This window comes from Dendrobates tinctorius, unplaced genomic scaffold, assembly GCF_039654945.1.
Source record: "Dendrobates tinctorius isolate UK_male_01 unplaced genomic scaffold, ASM3965494v1 ptg000030l, whole genome shotgun sequence".
Classification (NCBI taxonomy): domain Eukaryota; kingdom Metazoa; phylum Chordata; class Amphibia; order Anura; family Dendrobatidae; genus Dendrobates; species Dendrobates tinctorius.
The window spans coordinates 1,541,329-1,562,586 of NW_027361698.1; positions in this window are offsets into that span (position 1 = coordinate 1,541,329).

Below are 21,258 nucleotides of genomic sequence, written 5' to 3' on the forward strand. Positions count from 1 at the left end.
TGCGACTTGTTTGCGCCTGATGCAGCTGGTACTCCATGACTGCTGCCTGCTGCTCACACAACCGCTCCAACATATGTAACGTTGAATTCCACCGGGTGGGTAGGTCACATATGATGCGATGTTCCGGAAGGCCAAATCGTCGCTGCAGAGCAGCGAGGCGCGATCTTGCCGTGCTGGAACGTCGCAAGTGAGCGCACTCTATGCGGACCTTGTGCAACAGTGCAGCAAGATCCGGATAGTCCCTCAGAAAGCTCTGCACGACCAAGTTAAGAACATGTGCCAGACATGGGATGTGTGTGAGGTTGCCTAGGCCAAGAGCTGCCACCAGATTTCGGCCATTGTCACACACTACCAAGCCCGGCTGGAGATTCGCTGGCCCAAACCACACATCGCTCTCCAGCTTGATAGCATTCCAGAGCTCCTGCGCTGTGTGGCTTCAATTCCCCAAAGAAATTAATTTGAATACAGCCTGTTGACGTTTGGCCACGGCTGTGCTCATATCGGTCGTAACAGGCTCCTGCTCTGCTGTTTCTGAGGAACTTGAGTAGGAGGAGGAGTCTATGTGTACAGACTGGAGTCCTGCAATCCGTGGCGTTGGAAGAACACGTACAGCGCCACTCTCCAGATCCGTACCCGGCTCCACAACATTGACCCAGTGGGCAGTGAGGGAAAGGTATCGTCCCTGTCCATGGTTACTGGTCCACGCATCGGTGGTCAGGTGGACCTTTCTACTAACGGCGTTTAGTAGCGCATGTTTTATTTTGCCCTCAACATGTTTCTGCAGGGCAGGGACGGCTCGCCTGCTGAAATAAAAGCGGCTGGGCACGTTGTATTGGGGGACTGCCAATGCCATTAAGTCCCGGAAGGTGTCAGTGTCCACCAGCCTGAATGACAGCATTTCAACTGCCAGAAGTTTGGCAATGCCAGCATTCAGAGACTGTGCTCGGGGATGGTTTGCCGAGTAAGGGCGCCTTTTATCCCATGCCTGTGCTACCGATGGCTGTGATGGATGGGAACGTGCTGCTATGGGTGTAATCTGACAGGGTCTCCGGACAACAGTGGCAGAGGTTCTTCCTTGGCGATCCTGTGAGGAAGCCGAACCAGCAGTGTGTGAGCTGGAGGAAGAGGGCCCAACATGAACTGAAGAGGTGGTAGGTGGTGCTGTACGTTGGCCTACGTCTTCAGGGTGTCTCTGCAACTCCAACTCGTGCTTGGTGCGCACATGTTTCCACATATTTGTGGTATTGAGGTTGCTGACATTTCTCCCTCTTTTGACTCTCTGATGACACAGCTTGCATTTGACAAAGCAAATGTCATCTGCAACTGTGTCAAAAAAGGACCACGCACTGCAACTCTTGTGAGCGCCCGGTTTGCCTTTGGAAGGAGGAATGCTCCTAACGGGTGCCGAAGTGGAGGGTACAGGCAACCAAGTCTTCCCCCTCCCTCTGCCTCCTGTTTTGGCCGGTAGGGGAATCTCTTCCTCCGAGCTGCTCCCACCACCTTCCTGTTGCTCACGCCATGATGGGTCAAGGACCTCATCATCTTCCCTCCCCTCTTCAAACAGCTGCTTCTCCGGGGTTGTCTCGCCAGCACCGTACGCACCAGAAAGTGGCAACTGAGTCTCGTCATCATCTGATGCATACTGAGGTGTGCTGACCATAGGCACTGGCCCACTCGCCTCTTCAGATTCAGAGGGACAAAGAAGTTGCGCATCACTGCATACTCCCTCTTCTTCACATTCAGGAATGCTGCTTGGCTGGCCCCCTCTTTCCAAGCCAACAGATTCCGAGAACAGAAGTAGAGACTGTGATGGCTCCTGTCCATGTCTCTCTGACTGCCTGGGCACTTTGGCAGGTGGTGAAGAGACAGATGGTTGCTCTTCGGTGCTCTGACCCTGAGAGGATGCGGAAGTAATTGAAGTCGATGCGTTAGCTGCCATCCATCCGACAACGGCTTCAATTTGTTCCTCCCGCAGCAGTGGGGTACGTTGAGGTCCTACAAAGCTGCGCATAAAGGACTGTTGCCTGCTAAAACTGGGGGATGCTGATCCACTGGTGCCCGCAGCAGGCCCAGAATCCCCACGTCCTCTACCTGTAGAATCCCCACGTCCTCTCCCTGCAGAATCCCCACGTCCTCTCCCTGCTGAAACTCCACGCCCACGCCCACGCCCACGCGCCTTACTCCCTGCCTTCTTCATCTTGCAAGACTGCTTAAGATAGGCAAAAAAGTACAAAGGGGGGCCTTAGTGTGCTTATTCCTGAACAGCTGGTTACAGGTACAAGAAACACTAATTTTATGAACTGTGTGTGTGTGTGGACTAGACTTTAATAGGAGCTGATGTGGCCTACACAAGTTCAAAATGTAGTGTTTGGTGAACTTTTTTTGTGGTTTCTTTGTTGGAAACAAACTCAAAGTATGTGAACAAAGAATTGAAACTGATAGTATCACCAACTTTTTGGAGCTATTACAATGCAGGCAGGTAACCTACAATGCAAAAGATGAGGCTCCAAAAAAATTGGGTAATACTAATCTGGCTGCGCCGGCAGGGCACAAGCCAGAAAAAAAGGCTCCTCTATCTACTCCTATATAGTGTTTGCAACCAACCAATGTTGATGGATACGGATGGATGCACACTAATAGGAGAAGAAAAAATGAGCTGCACTCAAAGACAAATATGTATGAGGCAGTGACGCACGTTGAGCGTCCTACAACCAGACGTAGCTGCAGGACACTCTACTCAGCGTGAGCTGCACTCACACACAGTCAGAGGCCTCTCAGACAGCCGTCAACAGTGCAGCTAAGTGGGCACTGGCACTGACAGGCTGCAGAAAGGCTCCGCTGTGTACTCCTTTATAGTGTTTGCAACCACCGTAGATGGAGACGGATGGATGCACACTAATAGAAGAAAAAATGAGCTGCACTCAAATAAAAATATGTGTGAGGCACTGACGCACGCTGAGCGTCCTACAGCCAGACGTAGCTGCAGGACACACTACTCAGCGTGAGCTGCACTCACACACAGTCAGAGACCTCTCAGACAGCCGTGAACAGTGCAGCAAAGTGGACACTAGCACTGAAAGGCTGCAGAAAGGCTCCGCTGTCTACTACTAGTGTTTGCAACCAACGTATATGGATACGGATGGAAGCACACTAGATTGAAATTATGTAAAAAATGCAGCTCAAAAAATAAAAGATGTATGAGGCAGCAGTGATCACACTGGGTGGCCTACAGCCTGACGTGGCTGCAGGACCCACTCCACAGCGTGAGCTGCACTCACACAGCCCTTGCAGACAGCTGTGAACACTGCTGCTAGGGCAAAGAAGGCTACAGTGGTGGTTTATGTAGCCTGGGTAAAGCACTAGATGTTTGGTGGAATCGCTATTTCTAACTGTCCCTCACAGTCTTCTACAGCAGCCTGTCCCTAACTGAATTCACAGCAGAGTGACCAGAAATGGCGGCTGCGGTGGCTTTTATAGTGCATCATGACATCATTTCGGCAGCCAATCACAGCCATGCCAATAGTTAACATGCCTACATGCCTAACAGGATGTGCCCACACTTCGGAGGATTCCCATTGGCTTAATCAAAGCAAGCAGGCTCATAGCATGATGGGAACTTCCTATTCCGATTCCGATTCCGGAATCCGATATGACAAAAGTATCGGAACTAAGTATCGGAATTCCGATACCGCTAATATCGGCCGATACCCGATACTTGCGGTATCGGAATGCTCAACACTACATGGCAGTAAAGATTTTTTACAGACGGATTTATACAGAAAAGAAACCTCTACAAATTAGTTATTGCATGCGCAATCAGCCCATCCTACACAAGTCTTCAAGTCGATACCTACTGGACAATTTCTTAGAGTCAGACGTATCTGATCATCAGACGGGGACTTCTATAAAAGAGCGGCTGACTTAGAACAAAGATTCATGGTGAGGGGTTACAGCAGGAGACAGGTCAAGTTGGCACATGATCCGGCCAAGGGTCAGAAAAGGCATGATCTAATATATACTCCAGGAGGCAATGTTAAGAGCGATGAGAAAAATAAAGTTCGAATGATTACCACCTACCACTCACAATGGAACCTAATGAGAAAAATCATGGCCAATAGAGTTGAGCAACTTTGGTCGGATCGGGTTTCATTGAACAAAATTTGTTTCAGATGAAACTGGCCCGACTAGGGCAAAAAAAGTCAGAGTTTCATCCGAAACCCGACCCCAATGCAAGTCAATGGGGAATAAAAGTCGGCATTGAGTGAATGAATAACATCCGCTCAATGCCGACTTTTATTTCCTATTGACTTGCATTGGGGTTGGGTTTCGGACGAAACTCCGACTTTTTTTGCCCTAGTCGGACCAGTTTCATCTGAAACAAATTTTGTTTCATGAAACCCGATCCAACCAAAGTCGCTCAACTCTAATGGCCAAATATTGGCCAATACTTCTCACTGACAATACACTTGGCAATTACTTGTCACCAGTCCCGAGTATCACTGCACGGCGCAGTAAGAACCTGAGGGACATACTGGTCAGCAGTCATTATAAAAAAAGTGATCGGAAACAACTTTCGTTTGCCCAGCCCCAAAAACCAAAATGGGGGTGTACCCCATGTGGTAAATGTGTGGCATGTCCGAACATAGAGTGTGCAACCACTTTCTCCTCCTCTGATGACAGCAAGAAGTATAAAATAACTCAGTCCATCACATGCTCCATTAAGGCAGTTGTATACTATGCTCACTGTCCTTGTAATAAGATCTATATAGGCCTCACTACGAGAGCTTTAAAAATACGTGTAAGGGAGCATGTGCATGACATTCTTGCTGCCATAGAAGAGACGTTTGTGGATCACCTACGCACAATACTAAGACATTTCAAGCTGCATCATCCGTGTGACCCTAAGGGATTAAAGGTTAGGGGCATTGATAGAATTCTTCTTGATGTTAGGGGAGGTGAAGTGAGCCGACCTTTAGCAAGGTGGATCTGGATATGGTTTAAATTAAACCTGTAGCTTTGTTCCATTTCTTTGAGCAACCCTGGTCAATTTTTATCTCACCTTGTTTTTAAAGTTTATTAATTTCATTTTATTTTTGTTCATAGAGCGTATCTTTGTGTTCCTTATGGGATCGTCTTTAACCCCTTAACGACCGCCGATACGCCTTTTAACGGCGGTAATTAAGGGTACTTAAACCACAGCGCCGTTAATTCACGGCGCTGTGATTTAAGTGAATAGCGCCCCCCAGTGTCGGATTTTCTCCGGGGTCTCGGCTGCCAGGGGTAGCCGAGACCCCAGAGAACATGAATCGGTCGGTTTTTACCGACCCCCGCTTTTGCGATCGCCGTTATTAACCCTATAACGGCGACCGCAAAAAAAAAAAGCCGCGATTTTACATTTAATTTCTCTTTCCTCTGATGTGATCGCACATCAGAGGATAGAGAAATAGGGTCCCCGATCCCCCCGGTCCCCTCCCGGTACCTCTGCCTTGTCCTCCGTCCCCTCCCGGTGGTCCCGCACCCGCCGGGAATCTGCTGGCTCCGGCTGGCAGATTCCATTCATTATTTTGATCACTATGATAAACGATCATAGTGATCAAAATAATAAAAATAGTACATAACCCCCCCGTTTATCACCCCCTTATATAGGCACACATAATGAAATAAAAAAAATATTTTTTTTTTCAGTTTTCCATAAGGGTTAGGGTTAGGGTTAGGCTAGGGTTAGGGTTAGGGTTAGGCTAGGGTTAGGGTTAGGCTAGGGTTAGGGTTAGGGTTAGGCTAGGGTTAGGGTTAGGGTTAGGCTAGGGTTAGGGTTAGGCTAGGGTTAGGGTTAGGGTAGGGTTAGGGTTAGGCTAGGGTTAGGCTAGGCTTAGGCTAGGGTTAGGCTAGGGTTAGGGTTAGGCTAGGGTTAGGGTTAGGCTAGGGTTAGGGTTAGGCTAGGGTTAGGCTAGGGTTAGGGTTAGGCTAGGGTTAGGGTTAGGCTAGGGTTAGGGTTAGGCTAGGGTTAGGGTTAGGTTTAGGCTAGGGTTAGGGTTAGGCTAGGGTTAGGGTTAGGCTAGGGTTAGGGTTAGGCTAGGGTTAGGCTAGGGTTAGGGCTAGGCTAGGGTTAGGGCTAGGGTTAGGGTTGGGCTAGGGTTAAGGGTTAGGGTTGGGCTAGGGTTAAGGGTTAGGGTTGGGCTAGGGTTAAGGGTTAGGGTTGGGCTAGGGTTAGGGCTAGGGTTGGGCTAGGGTTGGGCTAGGGTTAGGGCGAACTAGGATTAGGGTTAGGATTAGGGATTAGGGTTGGGATTAGGGTTAGGGGTGTGTTGGGGTTAGGGTTGGAGCAAGAATTGAGGGGTTTCCACTATTTACCAACTTTGGGGATCTAAAAATTGGGGTCTAAAAAATCACTTTTGTGGAAATAAAAAAGACTTTTTATTTTCACGGCTCTGCGTTTATAAACTTCTGTGACACGCTTGGGGGTTCAAAGTGCTCACCACACATCTAGATAAGTTCCTTAGGGGGTCTAATTTCCAAAATGGGGTCACTTGTGGGGGGTTTCCACTGTTTAGGCCCATCAGGGGCTCTGCAAATGCAACATGATGCCCGCAGACCATTCCATCAAAGTCTGCATTCCAAAATGGCACTCCTTCCCTTCCGAGCTCTCCCATGCGCCCAAACAGTGGTTCCCCCCCACATATGAGGTATCAGTGTACTCAGGACAAATCGCATAATAACTGTGGGGGTATGATTTCTCCTGTTACCCTTGTAAAAATAAAAATTTGGGCGCGAAAAGATCATTTTTGTGGAAAAAAAATGGATTTCTTATTTTCATGGCTCTACGTTATAAACTTCTGTGAAGCACTTGAAGGTTCAAAGTGCTCACCACACATCTAGATAAGTTCCTTCATGGGTCTAGTTTCCAAAATGGGGTCACTTGTTGGGAGTTTCCACTGTTTAGGCCCATCAGGGGCTCTGCAAACGCAACATGATGCCCGCAGACCATTCCATCAAAGTCTGCATTCCAAAATGGCACTCCTTCCCTTCCGAGCTCTCCCATGCGCCCAAACAGTGGTTCCTCCCCACATATGGGGCATCAGCGTACTCAGGACAAATCGCATAATAACTGTGGGGGTATGATTTCTCCTGTTACCCTTGTAAAAATAAAAATTTGGGGGTGAAAAGATCATTTTTGTGGAAAAAAAAATGGATTTCTTATTTTCACGGCTCTACGTTATAAACTTCTGTGAAGCACTTGAAGGTTCAAAGTGCTCACCACACATCTAGATAAGCTCCTTCATGGGTCTAGTTTCCAAAATGGAGTCACTTGTTGGGGGTTTCCACTGTTTAGGCCCATCAGGGGCTCTGCAAACGCAACATGATGCCCGCAGACCATTCCATCAAAGTCTGCATTCCAAAATGGCACTCCTTCCCTTCCAAGCTCTCCCATGCACCCAAACAGTGGTTCCTCCCCACATATGGGGTATCAGCGTACTCAGGACAAATCGCATAATAACTGTGGGGGTATGATTTCTCCTGTTACCCTTGTAAAAATAAAAATTTGGGGGCGAAAAGATCATTTTTGTGGAAAAAAAAATGGATTTCTTATTTTCACGGCTCTACGTTATAAACTTCTGTGAAGCACTTGAAGGTTCAAAGTGCTCACCACACATCTAGATAAGTTCCTTAATGGGTCTAGTTTCCAAAATGGGGTCACTTGTTGGAGTTTTCCACTGTTTAGGCACATTAAGGGCTCTCCGAACGCAACATGGCATCCGATCTTAATTCCAGCCAATTCTGCTTTGAAAAAGTCAAACGGTGCTCCATCCCTTGCGAGCTCTGCCGTGTGCTGAAAAAGGGGTTTACCCCCACATATGGGGTATCGGCGTATTCAGGAGAAATTGTACAACAAATTTTGTGGTTGATTTTCTCTTTTAACACTTGTGAAAATAAAAAAAATTGGTTCTGAAGTAATTTTTTTCCAAAAAAAAGTTAAATGTTAATTTTTTCCATCCACATTGCTTTCGTTCCTGTGAAGCACTTAAAGGGTTAATAAACTTCTTGAATGTGGTTTTGAGCACCTTGAGGGGTCTAGTTTTTAGAATGGTGCCACTTTTTGGTATTTTCTGTCATGTACACCCCTCAAAATGACTTTAAATATGATGTGGTCCCTAAAAAAAATGGCTTTGTAAATTTTGTTGTAAAAATGAGAAATCGCTGGTCAACTTTTAACCCTTATAACTTCCTAACAAAAAAAAATTTTGCATCCAAAATTGTGCTGATGTAAAGTAGACATGTGGGAAATGTTATTTATTAAGAAATTTATGTGACACATCTGTCTGATTTAAGGGCATAAAAATTTAAAGTTTTAAAATTGCAAAAGTTTAAAATTTTTTGCCATATTTCTGTTTTTTTCATAAATAAACACAAGACTTATCGAAGAAATTTTACCACTACCATGAAGTACAATATGTCACGAAAAAACAATCTCAGAATCAGCAGGATCCATTAAAGCGTTCCAGAGTTATAACCTCATAAAGGGACAGTGGTCAGAATTGTAAAAATTGGCCTGGTCATTAAGCTGCAAATTGGCTGTCGCTAAGGGGTTAATCAGCAATAACGCAGATTTGAACATCATGCAATTTGGGACGGATACAAGACCGGACCCTCGAATATGGGCTTTATCTACCTTTAGAAATCGACATGTATATTTTCGATATGTATATATAGGTTTAGGTTGATCTATTTGTTAATTACTATGTGCTATTGGTTGTTTTTTACAGATACCTAATAATCCATTTTTGATGGGTGTTTTATACACCATATGTTATTTATATCGTCATATGTGTATATGTTGTTTACATGATGTTATGGAGATATTTTATGTAATTTTATGGGCATAGTATGATTTTTTTGGAATTAATATAACCGTATATGTATATGACATAATTGCATTTTATGCAGTGGTATGCATGATTTTGCTGTTAACATGTATTCAATGGTATGTTTTGCTTAGAGCTAGCCTATAGACTAACATTTGGGTTCTGTGTTTGTCTCTCCCCACTTATAGTATACTTACATCTGTGTTTTCCTATATGATCTATGATAACTGTTCCCCACACTTTAGAAATAGGTGCCCAACGGTATGGCCATTATTGTGGGATCCTTGTTATTATGGTATATATTGCACTCTATATGGTTTCCTTTCAATGGCAGATGGTGCTTACTGGCTGCCCGGGGTGAACACTGTGCACGTGCGCCCGCTGGGCGGTTCAGGGGCATTGCTCGATGCGGCATTCAGCGCCGTGTCCTGGTCACATGGGCTGGTCCCACTTACGTCAGATGTGGGCGGGGCTTGGCTCGCGGCTCGGGGCTCAGCGTTTTGCCGCGTCGTGCGGTTCTCCTGGGCCGCCTGTCGGTGTGACATGCGCCGCTATAGTGGGACACTCCTAGGGCACCCTTAGTGCAGAGGATCCTTAGCTATATGCAGTATATGGGCGATAGTGGCTATATGGTGGGACGGCTTATAACGGATGCCTTCTTTGATTGGCTGGATAAATAAGTTATGCCGCCCACTCTTTAGGCTGGACACATCCCCCTGTGGATTTATTGGCTCTCATAGACTTGGGACGGTAATGCACTCGACCATACTGAATTAGGTGACCTATTGGATCGCACTTAAGTAAATAGTGATTTGTTAGGGAATTTCTGATTGGATGAGTCTCTACATAAAGATATGCTCCTGCTTGTTAGGAACGGCGGAACGCACTAAAAATAAAAATAATAATAAAGTGCGTTCGCCGCTCGGGGTCCACCATGCAGTAGGTGTTACAACTGCTGCTGAGTGATGGCAGGCACAATATGGCGGTATAATGCGCACGGGTTCAACTTCACCCGTAGTGCGCAGAACGAGCTCTGTTCACACACAGAGATGCCGCAACCCAAAAACACAAAGAACACTGAACCTGTTAGTGTCACAGGGTTCAGTAAAATGCACACATGGTATCTGGTCACAGGAGCAGGCCCTAAGACAGAGGAGCTTCGTCCTTCTAGACCTACCATGTGTGCGGAGTCGCTACTGCGAGTGCCAAGAGGGGCTGCAACTGCAGCGCGGCGAAGGACACTGCCGCTCGACGACAAGGCTGGAAGGCAAGTGCAATGTCGGACGCTAGCGTAGAGGTGCGGAGAGTACAGTGGCTTAAGGCTTGCCACTGACTGGCGCTGACTGCTAAACTAATACCCTATCACCATGCGTAATATCAGAGGGAAGGGGTTTCAAATGAGTCAGTCACCAGAATCATACATCCATCACCATTCACACATAGCAAGTATAGTCTATACTAGCGCATGGCAGAACAGCCATGCGCACATTTTATAGCCATGCAGGACCTTCCAGATCTCCGAGATGGACCAATGAGATCTGGAACAGGACCTGGACACATGACTCCCGATCTCCAATGGGAGATCGTCTCGTGAGCATGCCCAGTAGGAGCACAGAGGGACTTAGTCTCTGGAGTGGTCTGCTGCAAAGTAATCTCCTCTACAGTAGAAAGACAGTAGGAGACCGCAGAATGTGAGGCTCTGGATTCCTGCAGAGCAGACACAGAAACCTGACGCCTAACACTGCTGGTGTGATGTTAACCCCCGGAAGAAGGCTGAACGCCGAAACGTACGTAGGGGCTGATATCACCACCTACAGGAGGTAATGTTGATCTTGCACTTGGGTACTATTTACATAGGACCGGCGTTTTCTCTGATACTGTATTTTGGAGTCTTGGTGTCTGTTTGTTACCACAATTTGTTATTGGAAAGCAATTAGTGGGGTTCTTTTAGCCTGTGCAACCTCTTATTAACAGGTATGTGGGGGGTGGTGTCCTCATTTAGGTTTCCCACCTTTTAAATTTCTATGTGATGTATTTGTTTTTTCTATTGAATAAAGTTTGATTTTTTTTTACTAATTTGGGTTCATATACAGTTCAAGAATTGTGGACACCTATCCAGATCGCGTTTGAGCAATGGCAGTCTCCACTGATTCTGGAACCAGGGAAGGCCGTGTGCAATAACGTTGTGACCCTGGTGGAGGTCCTACAATGGGGCAACCTCACACATATACCTTGCATGGCTAACGCCTGTAATCCAGTAGTACAGCAATTTCTCCGCCACTATTCTGGCCTGGATGCACTGCTGCAGAATGCACGGTTGCTGTATTCTCATGTCTGCCATTCTCACCTCACAGTTCATCATCTTGCATCACTACAGAGGCCTTTTGGCTTACCAGTTACTCGATTGATATGTGATGTGCTGATGCGGTGGAATTCCACTTGCAAATATTGCTGCGACTGTGGCTGCAGCCAAGAGCCCTGATGTCCTTTTGAATAGCCTAGACCAATGCAGCACAGATGTGGTGCAAATCACGCTTGCAGAGTGGACACAGATGAAGAACCCCTGCACCTTTCTGCACATATTCAAAATGGCTACTAAGATGGTTAGCACTGATGACACCATCATCAGCATCACTATTACGGTCATCTACATGTTGGAGCACACTTTGAGTAGTCTGCTTGACGAAGTGGTGGTCCTCCAGAAAGAGGTGGAAGTAGAGGAGGATACGTAATAGATAACAATATCTCTAAGTTACGGAGTATCGTCGCACAGGCGGGTGCCATGTGAGGGGGGATTACAGCAATAGAGGGGGCTCATGATACCAGACAAACTGTTAGTGAAGGTGCAGGAGCTGAGGAACAAATTAGGGAGGATGAGAAGGTATAGGTGATGGATAATCAATAGTCAGGAGATGAAGAAGATAATGATGACCTCTCTGTTGCCCATAATTGGCGGTAGGGGATGGAGGAAGCAACCTTGAGTGTTAACCCGCCACCAACACATCATGGACTTGGACCTCATGGAAGCGCCTGACACATGAGCACCTTCTTGCTGCACTATCTTCAACATAATACCCATATGCTTAGGGTTAGAAATAGCTCTGACTACTGGGTTGCTACTCTGTTAGATCCACGGTACAAGAGTACATTTTGCCAGATGTAAGATGTGTAAGTGGATGTCACCTAACTTGTAGATCAGAAGAAACTGAAGTGGACTACCAGAGACCAGCCGGGAAGCTCTGGAGCAGGACTGGTGAGCATTTACTGTAGATAAGTATACAATTTTATACAGCCTTATCAGCTGACTTTTGCTAATTTGAACAAAACAAATCACAAACAATTGGTAATCAAGTGAATCTGAATTTTTTTGTAAAATTGAAGATGAGTATCATTTGCCTTTAACAGATTTGGTCATATTTATTAGGTACCATTTAATTTAACATGTTCTAAGGATACAGAAATTGTTATTACTGTAAATGTACGTTCTGTAAGTTAGCTAAGAAAAAGTACTTATAGTGGCACAATTTTATATCTTGGCGTTTGTAGCTAACCATGCTCACCATCAAACTGCATCAAATATTTCTGTGTTGATTTGGAAAAATTAAATTCAGGAATATTGAGTAGAAAATTGGTTAACAGCTTGAGTACTTTGGGGCAGCCAAGCTAATCATTATGTTACACTACTTGCAGAATGTTCGCTGTGAAGTGTCTATACCTCAAGGAGTAATTGTACTTCACAGTATTGCCTGCAGACTGTCTGAATGGAAGTCTCAGGCAGTGTGACGGTCTCAAGAACAGTACTGCTGACACATTGCTATTCTCATTTCACAGCTCTGCAGCCACACTATGTTGTACTATAAATATTAACAAATAGCGATTTTTTTTTTACTTGTTTTTTGTTTTCTTTAAGATGTCGCCAGGAGCATAGTTTACCAGAAAATATTTGTTTCACTTTATGTAAAAATAAAATTAGTTCTTAAAATGGAAATAAGGAGGAACAAAAAAATGTTATACCGAAATAATTGCAAGGAAACCTGCTGTTGTATTATTGGCCATGCAAATCGCCCACATTACTGTAACATAGCATGACTTTTCATTTTATTAGACAGATCTTTTCTCATATTTTGAATATTTGCTACAGTACTTAGCAAGGCAATATGAATAATACTTTTCCTCTTTTATATAAAACAGCAGTACAATATAATTATCTCTCAACACAAATATGTGGGATTAGAATGATTTTTTAAAAAAAAATCTCCAGCATATTTTCTTTGCAATAAATTACAGATTCACTTGTGTGCACTTGAAAAGACATATTTTTTTAATTACATGTAATATAGTCTGTATTTCATTCTTAAACATGTTAATATTATTGAATTATATTTGTATTACTTTATTTTCTGTGGTAAATTGTTTCAGGGTAAAACTACAAACTTCACTTCACTATTTTGCATTCATTTCTTTAAATGTTTAGTGTTAAATTGATTCCTGACCAGGGACAAAAATGTATGTCTCTGACAGGTACCAGTTGGGATGTATACTTTGGACATGCGGATCTTGTGGGTAATGTAAGTGCACCAAAGATGTCAGCCACAGGCGGTGGACTGAATTACCAAATTGCCGATATTGGTGCTAGTGCTGATTCTGGCAGTTTAACCTCTGGGGAACACAGACAGAAGAGGGACGCTGTGCAAGAACAGTATATGGGCCATTTGCTGCCAAAAAGCCCATCATAATGCACAATTGCAACTGTGCACCTGATTTTGAAGTGGAAATGGGCCCCATTATCCCATGGGCCCCTGTGCCTGGACAGGTTCCACTAATGATAGTTCCACCCCTGAGTTTAACCCTCTACATGCTGTGTTCAATTATGACTGTGATATTTAAATGACTAGACAGACAGATGAAGCTAACAATCTTACTATTCTCATTAGACCCTACCTAAGGCAAGGTGTAATAGAATGATACATGATGCACTACAATATTACAACTATATGAGTTATCAAGTACAATGAAGCTTGTGTCCCCTAGTGAGATTTAAAAAGTAAAAAAATCTAATAAAATGTATAAAAATATATAAAGACAATAAAGTAAAAAAATAAAACTGTTGCCCAATTTACTTTATAATGTAAATAAAAATATAAAATTCCTATTCATAAACCTATTCAATCACCATGTTATTTAGCCTGCACATTAAAAGCTTACATTCCTCAAAATGTCACACATAAAATCTACAGCCCGTTCTACAAACAAAAAGTCCTCAGCTCTGTTGATGGTAAATAAATATTTTAGGGGACTTTGAATGGAGCAACATACCGTATATACTGGAGTATATACCGAACTGAGCATAAGCCGAGGCACCTAATTTTGCCACGGAAAACTGGGTAAGCTTATTGACTCGAGTATAAGCCAGGTATGCATTATCCCCTCATCCCTGTCCTGCTATGCGTGGCTCCCCCCATCCTGTCCTGCTATGTGTAGTTCCCCCGTCCTGTCCTGCTATGTGTGGCTCCCCCCGTCCTGTCCTGCTATGTGTGGCTTCCCCTGTCCTGCTATGTGTGGCTTCCCCCTATCCTGTCCTGCTATGTGTGTCTCCCACTGTCCTGTCCTGCTATGTGTGGTTCCCCAGTCCTGTCCTGCTATGTGTGGCTCCCCATTCTGTCCTGCTATGTGTGGCTCCCCCTGTTGTATGCATGGCACCTCGGTCCCGCATGTCTCCCTTGGTCCTGCATGGCTCCCCTGGTCCCTTGTGGATCACACATCCCCGTCCTATTCACCCTCCTTGATCCTTCCCTGCATCTCCACTATCCCGTCAGCTCTTCCTGTGCTCAGCGGTCACGTGGTACTGCTCATTAAGGTAATGAATATGCGCTCCACACCTATGGGAGAGGAGACAAGCGCATATTCATTACCTTGTGACCACTCAGCACAGGGGAAGAGCTGATGGTGTCGGGAGAGAGATGCGGGGATAGAGATGCAATGACAGCACATGGAGGGTGAGTATGATATCTTCTTGAAGCTGGCGGCTGCATCTGTCACTGTGCCACAGCCACCGGCTCCTGCCACTGCTCCACCGCTCCCCCTCCCCTACCGGCTTTCTGGACAATGACTTGTGTATAACCTAAGGGAGGCGGTTTCACCAGAAAAAAAATTTGCTCAAAATCTTGGCTTATACATGAGTATATACGATATACAGTATATGAAGTTTTGTCCAAAAGTTTGTGGTAAATTAAATCAGTATTTTGGATGGCCACGCTTTACCTTGAAAACAGTAATTTTTTGTATAGTCAGATGTGTCTAATTATACCAGACATTGACTGAATCCGAAATAGCTATGAAGAAGGCTTAAAACTTGGTGAGGAGGAAGGTGAGGTTGTCGAAAATGGTTTGATGTCACAGGTTATACAGCATGTCAAGACTGAGCACAGCAATAAGACCTAAGATACTGCATTAGAAAAGTCTCCCCCAGACAAATATTTAAGAGGAGACTGGGGCAAGGGCAAGGACTGAGGATGCAGTGTTCAGCCAAGTAAACTTAATACAACAGATGAAAAACACATCATGTTTGCTGTCATTCAAAATCAGAAGATGTCCAGCAGTGCAATCAGCTCAATACCGGCTTCATTTAATGGGACTCAGCTGCATCACTGTTCAGAGAAATCTGGTTAATGCTGGTCTTCATGCAAGAATTGGTTCAAAAAGCCATACCTTTGACATAGAAATAAGACTATGTCATAAAATTCTGCAAGATAACATAGGAACTGGGGTGCCACAGAAATATGACAGCAGATGTGCTGGACAATTTGATATTTTTATCTGTCAGATAGTAGTATGTAAACCAAAGAGTTGGAGAATGGTAAAGTAATGAATATCTGCAGGCAACAGTGAAGCTTGGTGGAGGTTCTTTGCAAGTTTGGAGTTACATTTCAGCAAACTGAGTTGGGGATATGGTCTAATTAATGGTGTCTTCAATACTAATATATTGAAGATGTGTCTCCATCATGCAACATCATCAGGGTGGCATATATTGGGATCCAAATTAATTTTGCAATGGGACAAATACTCCAGACACGCAGCCAATGTCATTAAGAACTGTCTCTTGTGTAAAGAAAAACAATAGTCCTGGAAGTTATGATATAGCCCTCACAGAACCCTGATTTCAACATCAGTGAGTGCTTGGAATAACAAGAAGAGACAGAGGGATTTGCGCAAGCAACCTCCCAGGTCAGTGGTTAGTTTCACAAGTTGTTTTTAACACCCTCATTGCCGAGTTTTTTCAAAAACTGTGTGCAAGTGTGCCTAGAATTAATTTTGTTTTGAAGACAAAGTATTGTCAAGCCAAATATTGATATGATCTAGATTACTCTCTCTTGTCCATTTACTTTGCAGTTTGTTAATTGGTAAAAATAAACTATTATAACACTTCTGTTTTTTAAAACATTTTTACTTTACATTATTTTATCCTCATTTGCGTAAAATATTTGCACAGTACTGTGTGTATATACAATGGGGAAAATAAGTATTTGATACACTGAAAATTTTGCAAGTTTTCCCATGTACAAAGAATAGAGAGGTCTGCAAATTTTTTCGTAGGTACACTTCAACTGTGAGAGACAGAATCTAAAAATAAAAATGAGAAAATCTAAAAATACCAAGCAGCAAGAATTCTGGCTCCCATAGACCTGTTAGTTTTTCTTTAAGACGCCCTCCTACTCTGCATTCATTACCTGTATTAATTGCACCTGTTTGAACTCACTACCTGCATAAAAGACACCTATCCACACACTCAATCAATCATACTCCAACACCTCCACCATGGCCAAGACCAAAGAGCTGTCTAAGGAAACCATGGACAAAATTGTAGACCTGCAAAAGGCTGATTAAAAGACAGAAAGAATGAAGATGAAATTGCAGGTGAAAAATGACAGCAAAGTGGCTGATAGAGCTGCCTCAGGAAACAACCGCCAGTGTTTTCCTGAAACAGCATCCACCGGAAAAAGTCAACGACGTTGTGACACCATGTGTCACAATGTGTTAATTACTTTTTGTGGATTTAAAGGGAATCTGTCACCTCAATTTGGCGGGCTATTTAAATGCCTTGTGTCCGGTCCGATGGGTGGTGTTTCATCTCCTTTCCTCCACCCCATCCTTGTCTGCTGTCCGCAATATTTTCGGGAATTTGAGTAGTTGTCCTCCATAGTCGGCGTGTGCGCAATGCAATCTTGCCTCGTGCATGCACAGTATGCTTTGCCCAACTGCGGGAAAAGCCGAAAACCATTACTGCGCATGCGCTGGTGAACTATAGCCCGGAAGTATTTAGCTGTGTGCTCTGGGACATAGTTCACCGGCGCATGCGCAGTAATGCTTTTTGGCTTGGCAACGCATACTGAGCATGCACGAGGCAAGATTGCATTGCGCACGCGCCGACTATGGAGGACAACTACTCAAATTCCCGAAGATATTGCGGACGGTGGACATGTCTGGGGTGGAGGAAAGGAGACCAAACACCTCCCATTGGACAGGACACAAGGCATTTAAATAGCCCACCAAATTGAGGTGACAGATTCCCTTTAGGCTCATGGCGTCAGATCTGCACAGCAGCAGTACAAACTACTGACATGCTGGATTAGCAGAAATGGGTGGACAGCAACAGGGTAATGTGTGTACTGCAGGGTACAGTCCCAGCTGAAAATCCCACACTTATTATGGCAGAGATTATGAAAATGAATTGTAAGAGATTTAGTATACTTATTTTACTAGTTGCTGGATTTTATTTTTCCTATTTTTTTTAACTTTTTCTACATATTCTTGTTTTTATTTGATCTTGACATTAGCCTGATTAGCATGATTCAAACATGATTAGTAGTTTACCTTATTTGCCTTGTATAAGCTAGACATTAAATCCAGTCAAGTGTTTTATGAAACATGTACCTTAATATTGTCTATTTTAGTAGCACACAGATTATTCTAACAGAACTAGTTGAGTAGATATCATGACTTTGAGTTTTCTTTATTCTGATAAAGTAATTGGTAAAGTCTCTGGCATCTAAGTGATGATCTGCCAGATTTAATGAGATGCTTCTAATACATTAATCTGTACAGTACAGAACCCAGCGAGTGACACAGAATCCTCAGACAGCCTTCGTTTTTAAAATGTGTCAAATATGACAATGACAGTTGGTTATAACATCCTATTAATGCAGTAAGCAGATGGCATAAGTATGCTTTGATGATATAGATCAAAATGGAACCTTCCGTTACAGAGCATGTCTAAATGAGTACATTAAATTGCAATCAGTCATGGTGTTACTACTTTATGAAGCACATTTCAACTCTTGAAGTTTATTTAAGCTATTACTTACTGATGAAAAATCTATGAACACAATATATAGCTTTATATTAGTTTATTTCAATCTGCTTTTGTAAAAAAAAAGTTAATAATATTTATAATTCTAATATGTTTGCAATGTGTAAAATGTCATTAAAAAGTGCATATAACATTTTAAAAACCCTTGCAAATTGTCTTTAAAATGTCCAACTGCTTTTGTGTCTACAGTTCTTGGATGATCTTAGATACAGTTTTGGATGTTCTGGAATAATAATAATAATAATAATAATAATAATAAGGTCATAAAGGTGGAGAAACTCTTCAAAGGTTTTGGTTGGGATTGAAAAAATTGAAGTGTTATTCATATTTTGTTAAAATGGTATAGCCAGGTAGAAAGTATGAAAATAAGCAAGTTTGGAATTTACTTGCTTTTTCTACCGCTTTCCATTCCCTTGATACATATTCTTTTGTGTTTTATTGTTTGCTGCTTATTACCAAAGGCACGAAAGAGTAATACTGACTTGAAGTGGTGACTGAACATGCAGAGTTCACACTGAGATTGAATGGAATATGGGACATTCGCTCTTGCTCCTCATTCCAGCCACCTGACTATCTCTATTCATTAGTACAGCTATTGGACATGTGCAGTGCTTTGATAATGCTCAACAATCCAAACTATATGATATTCACAACCACATCACCTGCAACACCAGGGCAGCAATATATCATGCTGAGTGCCCATATGTTAAGATCTACTTAGGGATGACGATGAGAGAGCTAAAGATAAGAACAACGGAACATGTTCGGGATGTTGAGAAAGCTAAAACCAGTTTGGAACCAAGTACATTTAAAACATTGTCCAGACATTTCTTTTTATTTCACCATAGTGACCCTAAATGGCTTAAAGTAAAAGGCATTGATAGGCTACAGTACATAGGACAAGTAGGAGTAGGGAGTGGACATCGGCAAGAAATTGGTGAAATTAAAAAGCAGATGGATATACCGTTTAGGCACGTTGCCTTCTGGGGGATGGAATGAGAAGTTTGGATTCCACCCATATTTGTAACAGATCTTTTAGGGGTTGGGATTATTGTTTAATTCATTCTGATTTTAATATAGTTTGTTAGTATTTTTTCTTTATTTCAATTATATTTTTATTTATTGCTTTATTGTAGCATACTACCGGCAACCAATGTCTGCTTCATATATGTCACTTATTTTATGGGTCTGCCACTCTGGTATTTGTGAAAGAGATTCTGCAGTGGAAAATCCTCTAATTATGGGTTTCAGCACTCCCTCCAACGTCAAGATGGACTATGATTTAAAATAAGCAGGCCTAAAATTAGTATCTCATCATCTGTCGAAGCCTCGGCAATGCTCCCCATACAGATGAACTCTTATAAGATGTGTTTTGTTATCCTTATGGATCAATGTACAGTTGTGGCCAAAAGTATTGACACCCCTGCAATTCTGTCAGATAATACTCAGTTTCTTCCTGAAAATGATTGCAAACACAAATTCTTTGGTATTATTATCTTCATTTAATTTGTCTTAAATGAAAAAACACAAAAAGAATTGTCCTAAAGCCAAATTGGATATAATTCCACACCAAACATAAAAAAGAGGGTGGACAAAAGTATTGGCACTGTTCGAAAAATCATGTGATGCGTCTCTAATTTGTGTAATTAACAGCACCTGTAACTTACCTGTGGCACCTAACAGGTGTTGGCAATAACTAAATCACACTTGCAGCCAGTTGACATGGATTAAAGTTGACTCAACCTCTGTCCTGTGTCCTTGTGTGTGCCACATTGTGCATGGAGAAAAGAAAGAAGACCAAACAACTGTCTGAGGACTTGAGAAACCAAATTGTGAGGAAGCATGAGCAATCTCAAGGCTACAAGTCCATCTCCAAAGACCTGAATGTTCCTGTGCCTACCGTGCGCAGTGTCATTAAGAAGTTTAAAGCCCATGGCACTGTGGCTAACCTCCCTAGATGTGGATGGAAAAGAAAAATTGACAAGAGATTTCAACGCAAGATTGTGTGGATGTTGGATAAAGAACCTCAACTAACATCCAAACAAGTTCAAGCTGCCCTGCAGTCCGAGGGTACAACAGTGTCAACCCGTAATATCCGTCGGCGTCTGAATGAAAAGGGACTGTATAGTAGGAGACCCAGGAAGACCCCACTTCTTACCCCGAGACATAAAAAAGCCAGGCTGGAGTTTGCCAAAACTTACCTGAAAAAGCCTAAAACGTTTTGGAAGAATGTTCACTGGTCAGATGAGACAAAAGTAGAGCTTTTTGGGCAAAGGCATCAATATAGAGTTTACAGGAGAAAAAAAGAGGCATTCAAAGAAAAGAATACGGTCCCTACAGTCAAACATGGCGGAGGTTCCCTGATGTTTTGGGGTTGCTTTGCGGCCTCTGGCACTGGACTGCTTGACCGTGTGAATGGCCTTATGAAGTCAGAAGACTACCAACAAATTTTGCAGCATAATGTAGGGCCCAGTGTGAGAAAGCTTGGTCTCCCTCAGAGGTCATGGGTCTTCCAGCAGGACAATGACCCAAAACACACTTCAAAAAGCACTAGAAAATGGTTTGAGAGAAAGCACTGGACTTCTATGGTGGCCAGCAATGAGTCCAGACCTGAATCCCATAGAACACCTGTGGAGAGATCTAAAAATGGCAGTTTGGAGAAGGCACCCTTCTAATATCAGGGACCTGGAGCAGTTTGCCAAAGAAGAATGGTCTAAAATTTCAGCAGAGCATTGTAAGAAACTCATTGATGGTTACCGTAAGCGGTTGGTCGCAGATATTTTGGCTAAAGGTTGTGCAACCAAGTATTAGGCTGAGGGTGCCAATACTTTTGTCTGGCCCATTTTGGAGTTTTGTGTGAAATGATCAATGTTTTGCTTTTTGCTTCATTCTCTTTTGTGTTTTTTCATTTAAGACAAATTAAATGAAGATAATAATGCCAAAGAATTTGTGATTGCAATCATTGTCAGGAAGAAACTGAGTATTATCTGACAGAATTGCAGGGGTGTCAATACTTTTGGCCACATCTGT